Source organism: Myotis yumanensis, unplaced genomic scaffold, assembly GCF_028538775.1.
Source record: "Myotis yumanensis isolate MYYU_CA2020_CCGP unplaced genomic scaffold, mMyoYum1.0.hap1 SCAF_6, whole genome shotgun sequence".
In the NCBI taxonomy this organism is placed as follows: domain Eukaryota; kingdom Metazoa; phylum Chordata; class Mammalia; order Chiroptera; family Vespertilionidae; genus Myotis; species Myotis yumanensis.
This window is the reverse complement of record NW_027223757.1, coordinates 72,126,347-72,148,294: the sequence shown is the minus strand read 5'-3', so window position 1 is coordinate 72,148,294 and position 21,948 is coordinate 72,126,347. Positions and strand designations below refer to the sequence as shown.

Sequence of the window (21,948 nt, the reverse complement as noted above, 5' to 3'; positions counted from 1 at the left end):
CCCATCGGCCCTGCCCTGAGTGTGACAGGGGGGAGTGCCCCAACCCCCTTATCGGCCCTGCTCTGTGTGTGACAGGGTACGGAGCCCCAACCCCCTGATGGGCCCTGCTCTGTGCGTGCCCCAACCTCCCCATCGACCCTGCCTTGAGTGTGACAGGGGCGGTGCCCCAGTCCCCCAATCGGCCCTACCCTGAGCGTGACTGAGGGTGGTATCGCAACCTCCCGATCCGCCCTGCTCTGTGCATGACAGGGGGCGGTGCCCCAACTCCCCAATCAGCCCTGCTCTGAGCCCGACCAGGGGCTGCGGGGCAGGCACCTAGGGATTGGGCCTGCCCTCTGCCACCCGGGAGCGGGCCTAAGCCAGCAGGTTGTTATCCCCCGAGGGGTCCCAGACTGTGAGAGGGCACAAGTGGGGCTGAGGGATACCCTCCCCCACCCCCGCCAGTGCACAAATTTTTGTGCACTGGGCCTCTAGTGTAATTATATATGTGTTTTCCAATGGTCTTAGGCGACCCCTGTGAAAGGGTGTTCGACCCCCAAAGGGGTCACGACCCACAGGTTGAGAACCACTGCCTTAGACTATTACCCTGCAATGGAAAATCCAGTTTCATAAAATATCTGAAGTTAAAAGGGAGTTTTAGAGAGGTAAATCTCAGTGAGCTAGGCTGAGATAGCGAGTCAATCAACTTTTTTCTGCTTAAAAACCAACCCAGATCTCAATAGTTTAAAATAGCATGGTTTACTTTAATCTTGGCTATATATTATGGGGGGCTTTTATATCTCTCATCTCCTAGCTGGATCATGTTGTTTTCAGGGTGATCATGGAAGCCCAAAAGAACAAATGCAACCATATGAAGTCTCTACTTGCATCAAATCCTCTGCTATCAACTCTGCTAACAATGAGAATTGGCCAAAGTGTGTCACATGACCAAGTCCTTCACTAAATGAGGGTACACCTCCCTGGAAGTGGGGGAGGTGGGGAGAAACTAAATATTTCTGAACAATAATTCAAATGATCACAGATACAAAAACTCACTGTTGCCTTGAACATAAACAGCATGGAGTAGCGCAGCGCCAGCCCTAGTATTGCATAGTGTTTAATGCTTTTTTCCAGACTGCCTTGGTTCTAGAGGAAGCAAAGGATGCTGTTCACAGCAGCTGCCACTTCCCAGCCTTCTTTGCAACCTCCATTTCCCCTCTCTGTTGTGACTGGGGAAGGGAAATGCCAGTTGGCTTGTATGTGTTTCAGAGAAAGGCAGGGTCCTGCTGTGGGAAGAGCTTTGGCTATGCTCTCAGAGAACCATGGGCTGAATTCCAGTTCTGACACATCTCACCTATATGACCTTGGAAAAGAATATTATTTCTGAGTCTCTTTTTCTCAATGCTAACGGAGAATAGTAATATTTAATTAGAATGAAATGATCTCCTGAGTGATACATGTAGCATGGTACCCAGCCCTGAGTAGATGTTCAATAAATGTTGAGTTCTCTTCTCCCCAAAGAACTTCCAAAAGGAATAAGTAGAATGTTTGAGGGGAGTGAACAATCCCTATTTAAAATTAGAAGAGGCTCTAAAATTCTATAATAAAGTTAATTTAAGGCAGAGAAACATGTGGTTGAATTTTTAAAATAAACTAAACATTATTTTCAGTTATATATTATTAGATTCTCTCTTCCCCCCTTCCCAGAAAAATAGTAATTTGAAACAAATGAAATCCTGGGAAAAACATTTGCCATGTGAAAGGATAGATGTAAGTATGCTTTTCTTTCAAAGTAACTTGTGATTTCTATTTAGCCATGAACACAAAACCTGTTCATGCACACAGCTTTCTAAGTTCATCATGTTGACAAAAGCCCCCACTATAGTACACAGTTCGGCACATTTAGTCTTCCCTGATGACTTACGGCTTTTATATATAACTCAGTGGACCTGTTGTGTATTGAAAAACTTTCTTTTTGGGGGCAGTGGGGTACAGTGAACTTTATTGATGGTACATGACAAGGTAGGGCTTCATAAGCCCCTCCCCCTTTAAGGGAGCTGGGATGGAAGGTCAGGAGATTCTCAGTGTGTTGGGGGATTGATTTGGGGCAAGGACTTCCCAGGAGCTGAGGGCCTCTGTTCCTCTCGCTGGGGCTGGTGGTTCAGGAGGCTCTTACTACTTGGAGGCCATGTGGACCATAAGGTTCACCATCCTGTTGCTGTAGCCAAATTCATTGTCATACCAGGAAATGAGCTTGACAAAGTGGCCGTTGAGGGTAACGCCAGCCCCAGCATCGAAGATGGAAGAACGGGTGTCACTGTTAAAGTTGCAGGAAACAACCTGGTCCTCAGTATTGCCCAGGAAGCCCTTGAGGGGCCATCTGATGATGGCTTCACCACTTTCTTGTTGTCATGGTATTTGGTAATTTTCTCCAGGTGGCAGGTCAGATCCATGACCAATTGCGGGTGGGCACACAGAACGCCATGCCACTGAGTTTCCCATTCAGCTCAGGGATGACCTTGCCCACAGCCTTGGCTGCTCCAGTAGAAACAGGGATGATGTTCTGGGCAGCCCCTCAGCCATCACACCACAGCTTCCCAAGGAGCCATCCACGAACTTCTGGGTGGCAGTGATGGCATGGACTGTGGTCATGAGTCCTTCCACGAAGCCAAAGTTGTCATGGATGACCTTTGCCATGGGGACCAAGTAGCTGGTGGTGCAGAAGGCATTGCTGACAATCTTGAGGGAGTTGTCATACTTCTCATGGGTCACATCCATCACAAACATGGGGGCTCCCACAGAAGGGACAGAGATAATGATCCTCTTGACTCCGCCATTCCAGTGAGCCCCAGCCTTCTCCAAGATAGTGAAGATACCAGTGGACTCCACAACATACTCAGCACCAGCATCACCTCATTTAATGTTGGTGAGATCTTGCTCCTGGAGATGGAGATGGGTTTTCCATTGATGGCAAGCTTCCCATTCTCAGCCTTGACTATGCCTTTGAACTTGCCTTGGGTGGAATCATACAGGAACTTGTAGAGTGTGTAGTTGAGGTCAGCAAAGGGGTCATTGATGGTGAAAATATCCACTTGGTCAGAATTAAAAGCAGCCCTGGTGACCAGATGCTCAATATGGTCAAATCCGTTCACTCTGATGTTCGCCATCATGTCTCAGGGTCATGGCTGGCACTGCCCAGGCAGACAGGGCTGTCTGTCAAACGGGAGGAGCAAAGAGCCTGAGTAACTTCCACAGGGGCCCTACTGATTCTCAGTAACAAAAATTCCTGTGTCAACCAAAAGTACATTTACCACCGAGACACAGAAATGTTCTTTCTAGGCTTCCTTCCCCAAACATATTGTCTGTAAACCTAGTTTTGCTATAAAAACTTGAAAGAAATATATCTAAACATCTTGGTCTATTAAAATAGTAAGCAGGATTGTTGAAAGCAGACCATTGTTGTGCTTTCTTATGGGATTCCTAGCAGATGATTTATGAAGCTTTAGTCAGCATTGCCATTTTTATCATCCCCCAGGCACCAGCTTACCCTGGGAAACATTTCTTTCACTGCTCTTAAGAAACTCTGAAGACTTTTAAGAGATAAGTAAGGATGGAGTTCTTTATCTCCTAGACCTACAGAATCATTTTAGTTAGAGTCAGAGCTGCCTGTGTTTTTATCCTGGCTCTATCTAGTGGGCAATTTACTTAACCTTATTTTTAATAAGATGTTTTTAAATTGGTTTCAGAGAAAGGAAGGGGGAGGGAGAGAGAGATAGAAACATCAATGAGAGAGAAATGCCAACATTAATTGGCTGCTTCCTGCTTGCCCCTACTGGGGATTGAGCCTGCAACCCCGGCAGGGAATTGAACTGTGACCTCCTGGATCATGGGCCAATGCTCAACCAATGAGTCACACTAGCCGGGCTATTTAACATTTTTATGGCTCAATTTCCTCTTCTATAAGATGAAAATTAAAATTATTGCTGTTGTGAAGATTAAATAGTTACTATACAGAAAGGTAAGCACTATGTAATTACTTGCTATCATTATTGTATCAATAGCATCTTTCCTGGTTTATTATTCCATCCCTGTTGTTTGAGTCTGGATACTACTGTGGTTACAAGTTTGTCAATTTCTTTTCTTTTGCCTTTTCACCTTTCATCCATTTTTAGAAACATTTATTCAAAATTGGGGGGAAAAACAGTAAACTCTTTAATAAAAGCAGTTCATCAGGCAGGAAGAAATTTCTAAGCCACTTCTCCAGCTTTGGTGTGTCTTATGTTTTCCTTTGGGCAGCAAACTCATTTTGAAATTGTAAAAAGAGTTGTGGGGAGCTCTGGCCTTGCATCAGAATGATTTTTGATGCATCCAATTTACATGCTGAAAGTCATCTTTTCAAAAACACAAAACCATCAGTTGGGGAAAATAACCATTTCTTCAATTCTGTGTCAGTAAAGAATTTCCTGCAGCAGGAATGAAAGACAAGCTTAGAGGATGCATCTGATAAGAAACAAAAAATAATCAGATTTCATTTATAATGGAATTCACAATGTAGTATTAGGCCCCTGTGGGGCATCATCATGTTCTTTTCATTAGTTTCTCTTATGTGTTCTGTTGTCCTTCATTAAGATGTCTCATCTCTCTCTTTCTGGAGAATCAAAGCAAGAATTTAAATTTCCAGGGACATCAATAAGCTACCTGTTGTTGCTGTGTAAGGGCAGATTGGAAAATAAAAATAAGGAAAAGAAATGAAGCATTTAAAAATATTGGGGTGTTGCAAATCAGGTCGAATACTTGCCTTTAGAATTTAATGTCTTAGAATGCAAATGTCTTAATTGATAAGTGTCTTAGATGGCTTCTTAGAATACAGTAAGAGGGGTACAGATTGCCTGGACATTTTGCTGAAGAAAACAGTGGCTTCCCTTGTTTCCTTCTCCCTAAAAAATCACCTTGGAGACAATATGTCTCTAAAATATCTATTATGAGGCAACCTGTGACCTTTGATTGTATGTAGAAGAAAAGCTTAATGGCTGTAGAAAAAAAAAATCCAGTTTGGCATCTGTTTTTGAAAACAAAAGCTAAATGGGGGGTGGAAATAGGGGCTGTTGCAGATTAAGAGCAGATGGCCTACGTTTTAGGATCATGTTCGTGTTTAAAGACTATCAAAATAAAAGAATCTATTTTGAAAAAACCCTCAAATATTGTCACCAGGAGTCTTATAGAATGCAAAAATGTTTCTGTTCTTATATTCACTGATTCCTTAAATGTAGGATGGAAACAGAAAAATGGAGAGACACACCGTCTTGCTGCCATTGGGTATAATTCTTGTAGCCTTTTCACACATCTATGAATGTAAATGCAAAAGATGAGGAAAGCAAGTTTCATCTATTTTGGGGTAACATTAAAAAATATCTACCTCTTTTCCTTCATTTTCACTGCCAGATCCTATTCTGCTTTCCTCCTGGCTGTGATAAAGCTCCTATGTCAGCCTTCTTGTGAGTCCTTTCTCTTAGGACAGCAAAAATAATTGCTGTCTCGTAAGGGTCATTTTGACCCTGTCATTTCTCTGTATTTCAGTCCAGATTTGCCTCTCAATTGCTATTTTTGACAGGGGAAATTTTTAGGCTAATTTTTAAAAACTTGAAAAATATAATAGATCATAAAGCACAAAATAAGAGAAAACTACAAACTTAAATTCCCCATCATTCCTAAACTGTTCCTAATATTGGTGTGTGTGTTTCCTACCTATTGATATATAACAAAATACTCTGAAACTTATTGGCTAAAGAACAACTTCTTTACCATATCTTGTGGCTTTGTGGGCCAGGAATTCAGGCAGTCCTGGTTGGGTGATTCTTCTGCCCCCTGTGGTATTGACTGAGGTCATTTGGTAGTACAGTGGGGCCTTGACTTACGAGTTTAATTCGTTCTGTGACGGAGCTCGTAACTCAAATTTCTCGTATGTCAAATCAAAAAGTGAACGAGTGAGACACGTGATGCTGGGCTGATGTTGTGGCGTTCACTGTGACGTTTGCTGCGCCAACTAGCGGTGGGGTATCTGAAGCTGGCTCGTAACCCGAATTTTAGCTCGCAACTCAAAGCAAAAAATCGGCTGAGAGACCGGCTCGTATCTCGAAAAACTCGTTAGTCGGGACACTCGTAAGTCACGGCCCCACTGTATTTAACTAGTCTTGTCTGGAGGGTCCAAGAGAATTTTACCCACATGTTTGGCCACAGTGGCTCCACTGGACCCTTCTCACTCACCAGGTAGTCCAAGAGTCTTCACACGGTCTCTCCAGAAATTAATTGGAATCTTTACATGAGGACTCAGTTCTCCAAGAACAAAAATTCCCAGAGATAGAAAGAGGAAGCTGCCAGTCAGTCTCAGGGGTGAGGAAACTGGTACAATGTCACTTCTGCTGTATTCTATTGATCACAGCAGTCAGAGAGTCTGCCCAAATTCCCAGGGAGGAGTCTCACTGAATTTCTGGCCATCTTTAATCTGCTACAATTTAGGCACAAATTATTTATATTTCTTTCACATGCAAGATAATCCATCTAAGATCACCAAAATCTCTTTTCATTACATCAGGAGTTGGCAAACTGTGGCCCACCACTCTTTTAATAAATAAAGTTTTAGTGAAACACAGTCATGCCCAATAATTTGTAGGTGATCTATGACTACTTTTATGCTACAGAGGCAGAGTTGAGTAGCTGTGATGGAGACTTTATGGCCTGTAAGCCTAGCGTATTTACAATCTGGCCAACCCTGCTATCAGCTCCAAGTCCAGGTGCAAGTGTAACCCCCCTTAAGTGCAGTTCCTCAAATACAGTAACTTTCTATGTGAAGGCCCATGACCTCAAGAGATATGTTATCATTCTCACATATCCCCATATACAATGTTGGCTCAGAGATAAGGTCACCCCCACAGACATTAGTCCATAGAAATTCTAAAATCCAGTGACCACATTTTGCCAGTTCGTTGATTATGGCCCAGTTCTGCTCCATGGGAAGGTTTTCCACAGTTCTCGGCTCTACTTTATGGGCTTCTGGTTTTGTCAAATTATCCTCCCATTTCTATGTATCCCATGTTTCAAGCCGAGTAGTTTCTCAACCTCCTTCTTTCTCAGATAAAGTCAAGATCCAAAGTTATCTTTTTATTTTGCAGTGTCTCTGTCCTGCTCAGTCCAAATGAATACAATTATTTTATAAAATTTTTGGGTTTCTGAGGTATTAATTTATAATAAACTTCTTTAGGCAAAATTACACCAATATTTTCTTCCTTGGGCCCTTTCTCTACCTTTGGCTTCCTCTGAGGCTGCTATAAGACAATGTCCTTAGAATCCTAAAAAGCCCAATGGCTTAACTGAGAAGTTCTTTGAAGCATATCTTTAAGATTCTTAGAAATTCTCCTAGACATACTCTTAAACATTTCTGAGGTCTTAACAAATGGTCTTACAGTCATGCCTTGAAGTCTTTTCCCTGAAGTCATCCTTTACTGGTAGTGCCCTGGGCTTGATCTTTGCCTTAAAGCTGTGTCCTTGAGGATATTATGCTGGGGACACAAAACAATTTTTATTTTCAAACCACGTGACTCCTGGCTTGCTCATATTTTCTCTAAATTCTGCTTGAAAACTTAAGAGTTCTTTTTAAAATATATATATATTTTATTGATTTTTTACAGAGAGGAAGGGAGAGGGATAGAGAGTTAGAAACATCAATAAGCTGCCTCCTGCACACCCCCTACTGGGGATGTGCCCACAACCAAGTTACATGCCCTTGACTGGAATCAAACCTGGGACCCTTTAGTCCGCAGGCTGATGCTCTATCCACTGAGTCAAACCAATTAGGGCTTAAGAGTTCTTTAAAAAGTTCATCTATCTTGCCCTGGCTGGTGTGGCTCAGTTGGTTGGATGTCATCCCATGCACCAAAGGGTTGCAGGTTTGATTCCCGGTCAAGGCAGATGCCTGGGCTGTGGTCTCGATTCCTGGTAGGGGGCATGCAGGAGGCAGCTGATGGAAGTTCCACTCTCACATCAATGTTTCTCTCCCCTCCTCTCTCTCTAAGATATCAATAAAATATATATATTTTTAAATGTCATCTATCTTTTCTAATATGTTGTCATAGGTACCTGGAAGCAAGTTGGCACCTTCTACATTCTGCCTGTCAGTTTCTTCAGCCAGATCCATGAACTCAATTAGACATCCTTTCTGCTTTCCATAGGACCACAGGTGTCAGTGTTGCCAAACTTTCCAGCACTATATAATATCTTCCTCACCTCCTTCAAACTCTCACCAGCAATGTCCCCAGGCCCTTTGAGTTTCAGCTTGGTGCCCAGTCACAGAGCCAATGGCACATATCTTACATTTTTATTAGGGCAGCAACCCATTTTCAGGTACTAAATTCTTATATATCTTCTGTGTTTAATGCATAATCATTGACATCATTCCCTTTTACCTATCTCTTCCCACAACTTGATACACTTTCCCTACTGCACACACAAAAAATTAAAAATTACCCTTTCTCATCCTCTGTCCTGGGTCATCTGTTGCAGTGACTGTGCGTTCTAAATATTCTGAGTTAAGATTTGTGTGTTAAAAAATACCTAAGACAAATAAAATTGTTTACAACTAAATTATTGCCTAGGAGTGCTTTCTTCAATCTCTTTTAATGCTGCAACTTGACAGGAAAAAAATTAAAAGAGAAAAACAAAAGGAAATTAAATATAAGGACAAGAGAAAGGTCACAGGCAGCTACCTCTTTATCTTTGGTCTATTTTATGTAATACTTTAAGAAGTGCTTGGTAGTCAAGTATATCATGATAAACAACTATAGCATAGACTCTGGCCTTTTTGTTGTTGTTGTTCTCCACTCTCCCAAGTGAATGCATCCAAACAACCAGTTGTTTCTGGGTTGCAACTATTTCATCTCAAGGTTTTGGTTAATTGTCTTAATTCACTATCAGCATTTTTCTCAAATGTATATATTAGAGTAGTGTTTCTTGAAGAAGGTGTAGGGTGGGGACTATTTGGAGGAAAAAAGTAGAAGGAAGTAGGAAGGGTAGACATCAGAAAAATATCACCTAGAAAACTTTTTCCAAAATACACATACTCTCCAATAGGAATCACTAGATTAAGGAGGTTATTGTTTTTTTGAGGGCCCTTCATAGTTTGGTAGGTGGGGTGGCAGTATCTTCTTCAATAGCTGGCTTTTTAATTCTACTTGACCATGCAGTTCCACTTCCTTCAAAAATGTTCAGCTTATGGCTGGACACTGGATTTGTGTTCAGAAGAACTTTCTGTACAGATCTTTGAAAAAATTACTTCGATCTCTTTGGGATCCTCATTTACTACCTTACAGAGGAATTTCAAATACCACAATAGATGTGAATGACCTGAAAACGCTGAGGAGCCTTGAGGGTCTTGGCAAAGGGTTGTTAAAGGGCTTTCCTGTGGAAGAGGCTTATCCATGTTGTTTGTGTTCTCACAGGTACCATGATTTAAATGGAACTCTATCAATTTCACCTTCAGCTGTAGCCCCATGCATGCATGGCCAGTTACTCTGCAAGCCATCATGAAAGACTTGTAAGAAGGTATTCAAAATTCAGTCAGGCAACTGTTAGCTCCCCCTCCTCACTGGAGTTGGAGTTTTGAGGATGATTTTTTGGAGAGGTTCTTGGTGTGTGTTGAGTCTCCCTTTCCCTAGTGACATGGAGCAGGAGTAAAGAGAGTGCTTTTCTCTTTCCTCACACCAAGGAAAGGAGCTCAGTGGACCCCTGGGGAGAGCCACACATGCTTCTCTGACAGCTGATGTGTGCTTATTCCTGAAAAATATCTACTCAGCTGAAGACTAGGGCCATCTGGCCAGGACTGTGGAGAAAAGAGAGGTAGATACAGGGGCAGTAACATTCTCAGGAATTGGGATTGAATGACATCTGACTAGACCACTGCACTTGCACACTCGGGGTTTGTCCAGCTAAGGCCGCAGGAATGTTTCTCTGAGCTGGATGAGGTTACACTTGAAGGAGTCAGAAGAGGGTTATAGGGATCTTGTCCAAGGGAGTCACAGGAGAAGGGTGCTGGCTGTTCTTTCAACTACGTAGAGGCTCAGGGACTGTATAAAGTGGTCAGCTTTCACCATGTCAAGGGAACTACAGTGAGAGGTCTAGCAACAGAGGAATGTAAAGGGGCTTCAAAGAATCTGCAAAATATGTTATGAGAGGAAAGTCCAACTCTAAACATCTGCCAAGCTCAGGCAGCACCAAGTTATAACACCATGACCTGGAGGAGGCAGAGGTAGCCTAGTGGGTGGCTGCAAGGAGAAGTTCCAGGTGGGGAAAGAGAGAGCATGGTGAGCACAACATCTCCCCTCACCACTGCCAGCTGCCAGCTCAAAGCAGGACAGACTGTGGGCAGGAATGGAGGGTAGAGGAGGAGAAAGGCTTTAACTCTCTAACTAAAGCTGTAAGTTTATTCTCATATCACTGTATAGATACATATACACATGTACACCTACATAATAAGAATAATATAATACATAAAAATAATATTGCTATGTATTTTATTATAGGAGAGTAAAGAGAAAAGTCATGGAGATTTCCCAAGTGTTCAGAGGGGCAGGAAAGGAAAAGAAACAGCCCTTCAGAGTAGGTTTAAATGAGCAAATGAGGGAAAGAATAAAGCTATTTTCTGTTACACTTAGGCTGATCTTGTTCAATATAACGGCTGCGCTGAGGATGGTGTTAGGATACCCGGATGAAAGTTGCAGGGATTATTATGGAGAAGACATTTGTAACCATGTGAGCTGTCCACAAAAGGTATCCAATAGAAGAGACTTCTTTGACTTAATTATAAAATCTGGTGGTGGGTACGAAATTAGGGCTCAAGAAAATATGCTACATAATAAGCTTGTTCACTACCTTATTTTGTAAGGTACTGTTGGCCAATGTGAAGTTCCACATTACTCCACACCATTCTCTGGTCCCATCTTCCCAGATGACACATTGGTTTAGTTTCTATAGTGTTTCTCTAGCTTTCACAAATGTAGGCAGAAGTTGGAAGCCACATCTCATTTCAAAGAACCTACTAGTTCTCTGAGGGAGTGAAATCATCCATGGATAATGAGGGCAGAACCTTCCCTCCTGCTATAGACCGCATTTCTGTTCCCAGCGATCATCTGATTAATCCTCCACTAACACATGTGGACAGTGGACATAATAGTCTTCTCTTGTGGCACAACTTCCTAAAGTCAGTGTCAAGGTAACAGTTTAACATACTCATCAGAATTCGAAACCGATGACAAATTCTTAGGAAATACCTTTCAGGGACTGTGAGAAGTCTCTTATTTTGAAAAGCTCTTCTCTGTTGCTATTTCCAGACACTGAATACTGTAAAAGGTTTTCTAGCTGAACTCAGCTTATTACTTGCAAAAAAAAAAAAAAAAGTCAAGGAGTAGAAACAGAGATGCAGAATTTCTTTTTCTTTTTTTGGATGATCCTGAGCTTTCTGGAAATGGTCTTAGAGCTTTTCCTTTAATTACATGCCAGCTTCCCTCCAATGAAGGAAAAGTTGTGCTGATGTTAAAAATCAATACGGACACCACACTTTCCTCTATAGTCTTCGTAGCCCCTGGCGTTGCAGTTTATAATGAGGTTTTTTTGTTTTTTTTTTAAGGGAACTACAGGCCAATTATTATTTCTTAGTTTTGAAATAGTCCTATCTTACTAATTTCCTCACAAAAATGAACATACGTTTGACTGCTTCTCTGATATTATAGTCTTTAATAAAAAACGTCACTCCAGGAGATGCATTTTAGGGTATCTGCCCAACCCCCAGCCCTCTTCCTTGACAGCTGTACTATCTATAACGGCCCACAAAGTCTGTACACAACTTTTGCCTTGTGGCCCTAGCAGACTGGACTAGAAGTAAACTTTTAACTGACTGGGCTCAATTTAGTCTTTTTACTGGAAATGTGAACTTGGACTTAAGAAATATTAGTTAATTTCTTTAGTTTTCTTGACTGAGGTGAAACAAATTCCTGATCAGAGGCTGCTATGGCAGAGGTGGGGCCCTTCTCTGCATCATACAGATTTTCGGAGAAAGAGGAAAATGAAGCCCACATGCTGAGAGGAGACATGAATGGAGAGAGTGAGAGTGAGAGAGGGCAAGAGAGAGGCGAGGAAAGCAGTTGTGTTGGTCTCTGATAGCTCTCCTCTTTCTAGTCCCAGTCTTTTGTGATGCCAACAATAGGCTTTTGGTTCCATCACACATCTCAATGTCTTCATAATATTTTGTCCTTTTTGCTCATTGGATTAAGTGAGTTTCTATTCTTGACAACCAAAAAGTAAAATTTACTGAGCTATCTAATTATGAAACCAAATTTTGACAGCTCAACAAATTCTTCAGCATCCATTGCCAATGGCTGATCTTTTAGAAATGTACTTCTGATGCCAACTTGGTAATCTTAAAGGACATACTATTTATGTTCTCCAAATTTTCATTGCTGTTTATAACTGGCTCTTAAAACTTCTGTAGAGAACACTCACTTATTATAATTATAGCAAAAATGACCTTCTCAAGAATACATCATTAGCCAGTATTGATGCCTATCACTGATACCAGGGCTGTTCTAGAGTATGACTTCTGTCATCACCATGGGAATCAGTAAGGAAATGACAATATTACAAATTCACTTAATTTAACTTAGAGTAAATTTATGATTAATGGACATGTTAGAACACTACATGTTAGAACACCACATCTCCTACTTACTGGCTCTTGATTTGTGGGAAATTAACATCTCTAAGATTCAAGTCCTGCACATGTAGTACGGAAATGAGATTTTTAATATCAGTTCTAGATTAATCAAAATTGAGAAGGAAATCCCTAATAACAACTTTGGATGATCTAGAACATGTTACCTGGTTTGTAGATTGAGGTCAAGAGTGCTACCAGAGTAATATCAGAAGAAGTGTGTGTGTATGGGGGGGAGGGGGAGGGGAGGTAATCTCCTTCTCCACTGGGTGCTGTTTGTAGGCTTCTTACAATATCCCCAGAAAAATACTTTTCTGAGACTCACACAGGGGAACAAGTGATTTTTATTTGTGTGGAATTATATCCTTGGGTTTCCAAAGTCCCATTTCCTTTAGTCCAGTCATAGAAGTGTAGCTGGGTTTCAGTAGAGCTAAAATCAGAGCCAGTATCCAGAGTTTCCATTCCATGTTGCAGCTGGATACAGTATAGCATCAGACTAATTGCAGTTCATTAATCCATTGTGTGTGTGCGTGTGTGTGTGTGTGTGTGTGTGTGTGTGTGTGTGTAGTGGGTGGGGTGAGGAGGAGTCTGCATGGCCATGAGCCACAGGGAAGAATGCTAGGAAGTCAAGCATGAGCCATGAGCTAAGCATGCCAAGAGCAACCAAGAACATAAGAAAATGAGCTTCTTTGTTTAGGGGGTAAATATCCCAAATTTCCGTGCTTGCAGTGGTCATTCCCATCTGGCCAACCATCTCTGTCCCCAGGTGTGATTGACAGACAAGTATCTTCCCTATGTGGTTCCCTCCCTCAGTGTTTTGCAGGGAACACATGTCTATAATGTCCAGCCTTCCCTTTGTTCCTTTTCTATTATTAATAACTAGTTAATTATAATGCTATCAAGAGGACCAAAGTGCATTCTCCCCTTTCTCCCCTAAAATACAAGGTCTTTGTTGTTAATGGGCCCATAGTCAACCAGCTGAAGACCACATTTCCCAGCCTCTCTTCTAATAACCACATTACTCTTACATAGTCGGAGTTATGAGCCAGACACTGTTTCAAGCAGTTTACATATTACTTCAATTAATAGTCATAACAACTTTATGAGCTGGGTTAATCTTCATAAGAATCCCATGAGATTGGGACCACAGTTATTCTAATTTTACAGATGAAGAAACTAAGACCTAAGGCCTTCCAGAGATAAGGCCGAGCCAGCATTCCAAGCCAGGCAGTGTGGCTCTAGAGCCCCTGTCTTCACCCCTGGGTTGTGGTGTCCCTGTAGCAAAATGATTGGACAGGGACACCATACAATTAGACACAGAGTAAACTCTGAGCCTGCAGAGAAAAGGATGAAAAGAAGAATCCCTTAGGTTACTTAAAGATAAAAAATTAGTTTCAATATTTTGTTTTTTAATTTAAAAAAGTAGTCACATTTATTATAAAGAATGTGAAAAAGACCAAAAGCACAAAGGCAAATGTAGTAACCTTCTACAATTCCACTACTCAGAAAGAACCATTGTTTAATCATGGAAGTCTCCCTTCCAATCTTTTCTTATACACAATATACATGCATCTATAATTATAGGGCCATCATTTTTTTTTCTTAAAGGGATGAAACTATTCCCATAAACCTCCCATAAATCAAAACTTGTATAGCTCAAGACTAAAAAAAATTGTGGATAGTGCAACATGTCATGTCCAGGTAGCAGTAATATTAATATGATTGCTGAAATTATATACGCCTCAACAAACTTTTAACTTGGAGGAGATTAATATTATTTCAAATATGTACATAAACTGGTACTTTATTAAATGTTTTATGTGACAATATTACAAATTCACTTAATTTAACTTTGAGTAAATTTATGATTAATGGACATGTTAGAACACTATTTTTTATATACAGTATTTTAAATTTAATTCTTTAATTTTTGCATTTGTTTTTAATCTTTTCACTTTATTTTTGTTCAATTTATACATATTCTTCTATTGGCTTGAGTTAAATTCTTAGTACTTTTTGCTGTTCCCGTCTTTCTTAAGATAATAAAAGCACTTAAGACCAGGAGCTGTCCTATAAGAACAACTTTGGCAGCATTCCCAAAATTCTGATTTGCAATTTCCTGACAGTTTTACTTCATTAAAGCATCGTGGCAGTTTTGTTTTCATCTTCAATGTAGGAGTCACTTAAGGGAGCGTTTTAAAATTTCTAAGTGGTTGAGTTTTTAGAAATCACTTAATATTTTTAAAATGACTTATTTTGTTTTTTACTCATTTGTTTATATACTGTCTCTCCCTTTCTACCAGCAGATAAACACAATTAAAGCAAGGATCCTTCTTATCTTATTCCCTGCAATATCTTCAATGCCTAGTGAAGGACCAGGTATTGTGAATATTTGTTGAATGGAAAAATAAATTTCTAGCTTTACTGCCCGGTGATCATAGAATATGGGTAGTCCACTTTTGCTTTCTGGAAATAATTGAGCTTTTCTAAGTAGTTTATTGCCTGATCTGTTTTAAAAATGTTCCCGTATCACTAGAAAAGACACATCCTGTAGACCACAAAGTTTAGTGTATGCATTTGAAAGCAACCTTATTAGTCATATTTTTCAGATTTTGCATTTATTTATTTATTACTTCATAATGTTCCCTCCCACCCCCAAGATTAGGAATTGTGTTTCAATTCACACTGTAAAATAAGAAGACTTAAAAAAATTAGTTCTAAGAGTTTTAATTCATTCAACTAATATATATTGAGCTCACACTATGCTTTAGGTCTTGTACTAGGCCCTGGCTATATAGTGGTGGACAACAATGAAAAAGACTTGGTCTTGCTTTAATTGAGGGAGATGGGTATTAAACACATAAACCAGCACAACAGTCATTACCAATGGTAGATAATAGTAGCTCTAAAAGTGATGAACAAGGTGAATATATGAAAACATGGAAGGTAACACGTGAAGCCCAGTTGCTAGGGTAGTCAGGGAAGGCTTCTCAGCAGAGGTGACAACTCAGCCATGATGGGAAGGAAAAGAAGTCAGCTTCTGGATAGGTAGTAGGGGTTTTAGGATTTGAGGGAAGGCAGAGGGTAGTAAACTTCACTTGTATGAAAACTGAGTTGGGAAAAGGCTTGGTATGTTGGAATAACTTGAGGCCAATAGGAAGCCCTTTCATAATAACATTTTGCGGTACCCCCTTTTACTATGCTGAAATGAAGTTCACATATAATATATACACAATTTTAATAAAATATGATGCCCTAAAAATAATAATAAAAATAAAATATAATGCCCTAACTGGAATACAAAAAGAAACAAAATGAAATAAATATTATTAATATACTTCTTGGCTATAAGTATCCTAGAAGATATAATAAAAGTATCAGATGTTTGTACCCAAATATTGTCTCTCCATAAATGCTACAGTTATGAATGCAGACTGATTCAGGAGTATTGGTTGGCAGCTCAGTTCCATGAGATGAGTTGCTATTGATGATGCGATACTCCCACATGGCGGACAACTTTTGATAAAATGTTGAACAAAATAAAATTCCACTTTCTTGACAGACAGAAGTTGTTTATATTAAAATCCTACAAAAATAATTTGTTTTCATAGATAAAATATAATTAGGGGCAGGTAATAATAAACTTGAAAAAATTGTTTTACTTACCCCAATGCCTGGTGAAATATTTTTAAGTTGTGTGGCATGTAGGAAGCTTCCTTACCGTGCTAGCTTCATCTATTAATGTCAAGAGTGGCCTCTGATCACTCTGACAAATAAAAATGTACTTCCTCCACCAAAAAAAAAAAAAGAAAGAAAGTACTTCTCAGGGAATGTGCCACATCCTGGAGAACCACTGGAGTAGAGTGTTATGAGTAATGGAGAGAAATGCTCAAGGGGAGGTTGGAAGGACGGACAGGACATCCAGGAAGTCTACAATCCAGTGGATGCTCAAAGAGCGGCAGGTTCCTTCCTTAGAATCTAGTAGGTCTTTACTTTTTAGCCTTTTGATTTTGTTTTGTTTTATGACTATTTCTTTCTTTTAAAAAAATATATTTGTATTGATTTGGGGGGAGGGACGGGGAAAAGGAGAGAGAGACAGAAAGAAAGAGAGAAACATCGATTAGTTGCCTCCCATACACACCTCGACTGGGGATCAAACCAGCAGTCTGGGTATGTGTCCTAACCAGGAATCAAATTGGTGATCAGTGCACAGGATGATGCTCCAACCAACTGAGCCAGGGTGTTATGTCTGTTTCTTATAAATAGCATATTTTTTTGTCAATCATTTTTAGACCCAATTTAAAAGTCATTACCTACCACCTGCAAGAGATTGCCAAGCACTACTGTAAACCCACAAACCAGAGCAGGGCTAGCGACAGTGATTGCTCAACAGATATCTGATAAGTGAACAAATAAACTATTTCTTTTAATCTTCTTCAATGTTTTAAAGTTATATATCTTGAGTTTCATTTTATATGTGATTACTTTTAAGTTTTCTTAAAGCATCATTAACATTTCCCATAATTGTCAACATCAAAAATGAAATGGTTTATTTTGAAACCTTTTTATTTAAGAGAATTTTTATTTTTCCCTCATTATGTCCCAGCCTTTTTAAATAAAATCTTGGGGTTTAGATCTATATTATTACTAAGGCTTTTTTTCCCCCCACTAAGAAACTTTCTCTTTTTGACATTTGCCTCTAGTTTTATGACCCGATTTACAATTATTTAGGTACCTTATTTTAATTGGTCTGCATGTTCCTGCCTATTCCTTTATGTCAGCTTTCTGTTCTTGACCTGTTAATTATATTTCTTCTCTTTGTCTTCGAGTAATTTTTCAAGAAGAATAGAAGGGTATATCTTTCTAGAGACCTTGCATTTGATCACTGTCAGTGAAAGACCACTTGAATAAGTATTAGATTTTTGGGTTACAACCCTTGAATAATTAGCTCCTGAATAACTGAGAGTTTATCTAAATAATGCAGTATTTTAGAGAATACAATTTTCAATAAGACTGTTATTTATATTGTTTAAAATGTAAATTTTAAAAAAGAATAGATTAATTTTCCAGCTTTTTTATGTGGAAAAACTTCTTTATTGCTAATTATAGGATGGACACTCTCCTATACTTCTCCCTTAGAAAATAAGATATAATATATACATCAGAGGGTTTGGCACTCATTTATTTTTTCATTTATTCAAGCAGGAATACAAAGGTGTCTGATTTATTCAGCTTTTATTGAACAGTTACAATTTTAGCTCATAAACACGACTCAAAAGAAGAGGAAGTTGTGATCCTTGATATTTGAGGAACTTACTATCTTGTTAGAGAGACAAGAAATCCATAAAATTAACTGAGGAGCCAATTACAAGGCAGTGTACAAGCTAATATTACATATAATGCGTGTCTGTAAAACTTAAGACAGATGCTACATGCCACAAGTAAGAAACTACTTTAGTGACATATGTATGTGCATGTGTATATATATGTACACATACAGTTATATATTGCTTAAGGATGGGGATATGTTCTCAGAAATGGGTCATTAGGTGACTTCCGCATTGTGCGAGCATCATAGGGTGCACTTAAGGAACCTAGATGGAGCCTACTACGCACCTATGCTATACGGGATAGCCTATTGCTCCTAGGCTACGAGCCTATACAGCATGTGACTACACTGAATACTGCAGTTGTAACACAATGGTAAGTAATTGTGTATCTAAACATATACAGTAAAAATGTAGTCAGTATCTATACTAATAAAAGGGTAGTATGCTAATTAGACCAGGAGAGCTTCCGGGAGACCTTCTGGACATCTTTCTGGACAAAGCCATGGTGGCGGGGGCCGAGACAGAGGTGGTTAGAGATGATCAGTCCAGGAGAGGAGGGCAGTTGGGGGTGATTAGGCTGGCAGAAGGGGACAGTTGGGGGCAAGCAGGCTGGCAGTGGGGGGAAGTTGGGGGTGATCAGGGTGGCAGGGGGGCAGTTGGGGCAAGCAGGCTGGCAGTGGGGGGCAGTTGGGGATGAACAAGCTGGTAGGGGGGCAGTTGGGGGTGATCAGGCAGGCAGGGGGCATTTGGGGGCAGTAGGCCAGCAGGGGGGCAATCAGGCCAGCAAGGGGGGGAAGTTGGGAGCGAGAAGGCTGGTGGGGGAGCAAGGTAGGGGTGATCAGGCCAGCAGGGGGGCAATCAGGCTGGCAAGGGGGCAAGGTAGAGGTGATCAGGCCAGCAGCCAGAGGCAGTTAGGGGCGATAAGGCAGGCAGGCAGAGGGGTTAGGGGTGATCAGGCAGGGATCGGGCCTAAACCGGCAGTTGGACATCCCCCGAGGGGTTCCAGATTGGAGAGGGTGCAGGCCAGGCTGTGGGACTCCCACCACCCTGTGCATGAATTTCATGCATTGGGCCTCTAGTCCTATATAATAAAAGCCTAATATGCTAAGTGTCTGGTTGGCCGTTCAACCAATCAAAGTGTAATATGCTAATGATATGCTAAGTATGCTCAACCGCTTGCTATGACATGCACTGACCAACAGGGGGAAGACAGTTGACCAGTTGCTATGACGTGCACTGACCACCAGCGGGCAGATGCTCTAATTGGTAGGTTAGCTTGCTGCTGGGGTCTGGCCATTCAGGACTGAGCAAGATGGGCTGGACACACCCTGGAGCCCTCCCGCAGTCCCTCCCCAGCTGGCCAACCTTTTGCGTCCCTCCCCGGCCTTGATTGTGCACCGGTGGGGTCCCTCAGCCTGACCTGTGGCTCTCACAATCTGGAACCCCTCAGGCTGGCAGGGGAGGGCAGTTAGAGGCGACCAGGCCAGCAGGGGAGCAGTTAGGCATTGATCAGGTTGGCAGGCAGAAGTGGTTAGGGGCAATCAGGCAGGGAGGCGATTGGTTGGGAACTTGCAGTGCTGGACTGGGATTGGGCCTAAACGGGCAGTTGGACATCCCCCAAGGGGTCCCAGATTGGAAAGGGTGCAGGCTGGGCTGAGGGACGCCCCCCGTCCCCCCCCCCCCCCCCCCCGTGCACAAATTTCGTGCACCGGGCCTCTGGTTGTTATATAATCCACATAGAAGTGTTGGTTCCTAATTCTGCATATCACCCATTTGGCTCTCAGAATTATTGCTTAACTTGATTTTAATTCAATCTAAAACTTTTTTTGTGTGTGTGTGATTATTAACATTTGGGCACTTTCTGCTTTGCTGGTCTTCAGAGACTAGAACAACAGAGATGACAGTATTGGTAAACTCTAAACTTACTGGGAGGAACCCAAAAGGTTTTCTGATAGTTAATTTTATACATCAACTTAGCTAGACCACCGGTTGCCCAGATATTTAACATTATTATAGGTGAGTCTGTGAGAGTGTTTCCAGGTAAGATGAACATTTATATCAGTAGACTGAGCAAAGCAGATTTGTCTCCCCAATATTAGTGAGCCTCTTCTCATCCCTGAAGGCCTGGATTGAACAAAAGACAGAGTAAGAGAACTTGCTCTCATTGCCTGACTTTCTTGGAGTTGGGATATCAGTCTCTGGCTTCAGACTTGGACTTGGAATTAAACCATTGGCTTTCTGGGTTTCCAGCTTGCTGACTGTAGATCTTGGGACTTGTCAGTTTCCATAATTATGTGAACCAATTGTGGTATTTTTCCTTCATTGACTGGCTTATTTCACTTAGCATAATGCTCTCCAGTTCCATCCATGCCATTGCAAATGGTAAGAGTTCCTTCTTTTTTACAGCAGCATAGTATTCCATCATGTAGATATACCACAGTTTTCTAATCCATTCATCTACTGATGGGCACTTAGGCTGTTTCCAGATCTTAGCTATGGTTAATTGTGCTGCTATGAACATATGGGTGCATATATCCTTTCTGATTGGTGTTTCTGGTTTCTTGGGATATATTCCTAGAAGTGGGATCAATGGGTCAACTGGGAGTTCCATTTTTAGTTTTTTGAGGAAACTCCATACTGCCTTCCATAGTGGCTGCACCAGTCTGCATTCCCACCAGCAGTGCTCGAGTGTTCCTTTTTCTCCACATCCTCTCCAGCACTTGTCGTTTGTTGATTTGTTGATGATAGCCAGTCTGACAGGTGTGAGATGGTACCTCATTGTTGTTTTGATTTGCATCTCTTGGATGATTAGTGACTTTGAGCATGTTTTCATATGTCTCTTGGCTTTCTGAATGTCCTCTTTTGAAAGGTGTCTATTTAGATCCTTTGCCCATTTTTTGATTGGATTGTTTATCTTCTTTTTCTTAAGTTATAACAACTCTATCTTACTATCAATCTATTATTGGTTCTGTTTCTTTGTAGAATATTGATTAATACAGATTTTGATAGCAAGAGTGGTTCTGGAGGAACAGAATATTATTTTATTTTTTAAAATAATTTTTATTGGTTTTTAGGGAGAGAGAAAGGGAGAGAGATAGAGATAGAAACATCAATGAGAGAGAAACATTACTGATTGGATGCCTCCTGCACACCCCCTACTGGGGATGGAGCCAGTAACCTGGGCATGTGCCCTGCTGGAATCTTACTGGTGACCTCTTGGTTCCTGGGTCAGTGCTCAACCGCTGAGCCATGCCGGCCTGGCATGGGAACAGAATTTTAAGGGTGAGTTTTCTGGATCGGTTCTGGGGTTTCCAGATTTGGCTCTCTAATCTGATTAGTTTTAAAGATGTTAACTGTTTCTAGCAGTGTAGACATCAATGATAATTCATGCTTGATGTGGCAATAGAGACACTAAAAGTATTATCATTGAATACTCCTAATCAACTGCTTATAAGAAGCAAGGGTTTGGGGACTGCATATGATAAGTTTGAACATTTTGACAAACTAATGAGTTTAATGTGATTGGCTGGTTGCTCCTATTATAGCTGGACCAAGTGGTGAAAGAAAAGAATGAGCTCAGGAATGTAAATTTGATAAAGATCCGCTTCCCAGAGGTGGACGAATGAATGGGTTATAAGAATCTCTTAACCTAGTACCCGAAGGGGTGTTTGTACCAGGTGTTAACAGGTCCAGTGAGTAATTAGCAGAAATGACTTTAGTGATGGGAAAAATAAAATTGTGGGACCATATTGGAGTCTTTAAAGGTTTTGTTTATCATTGAAAATCTCACAGACCCTGGGCTTGGTATCTTTTTACTGCTGTGTGATTGGGCCACATTCTTGATGACGGGGCATTTCTCTCCTTGCTAAGGTTGTGTTCAATAGC

General features: G+C 40.9%; 1 pseudogene; it reads right to left on the bottom strand.

Moving 5' to 3' along the window:
• Window positions 1–2,154: 2,154 nt before the first annotated feature.
• Window positions 2,155–3,146, bottom strand: LOC139013167 (glyceraldehyde-3-phosphate dehydrogenase-like; annotated as a pseudogene).
• Window positions 3,147–21,948: the final 18,802 nt, after the last annotated feature.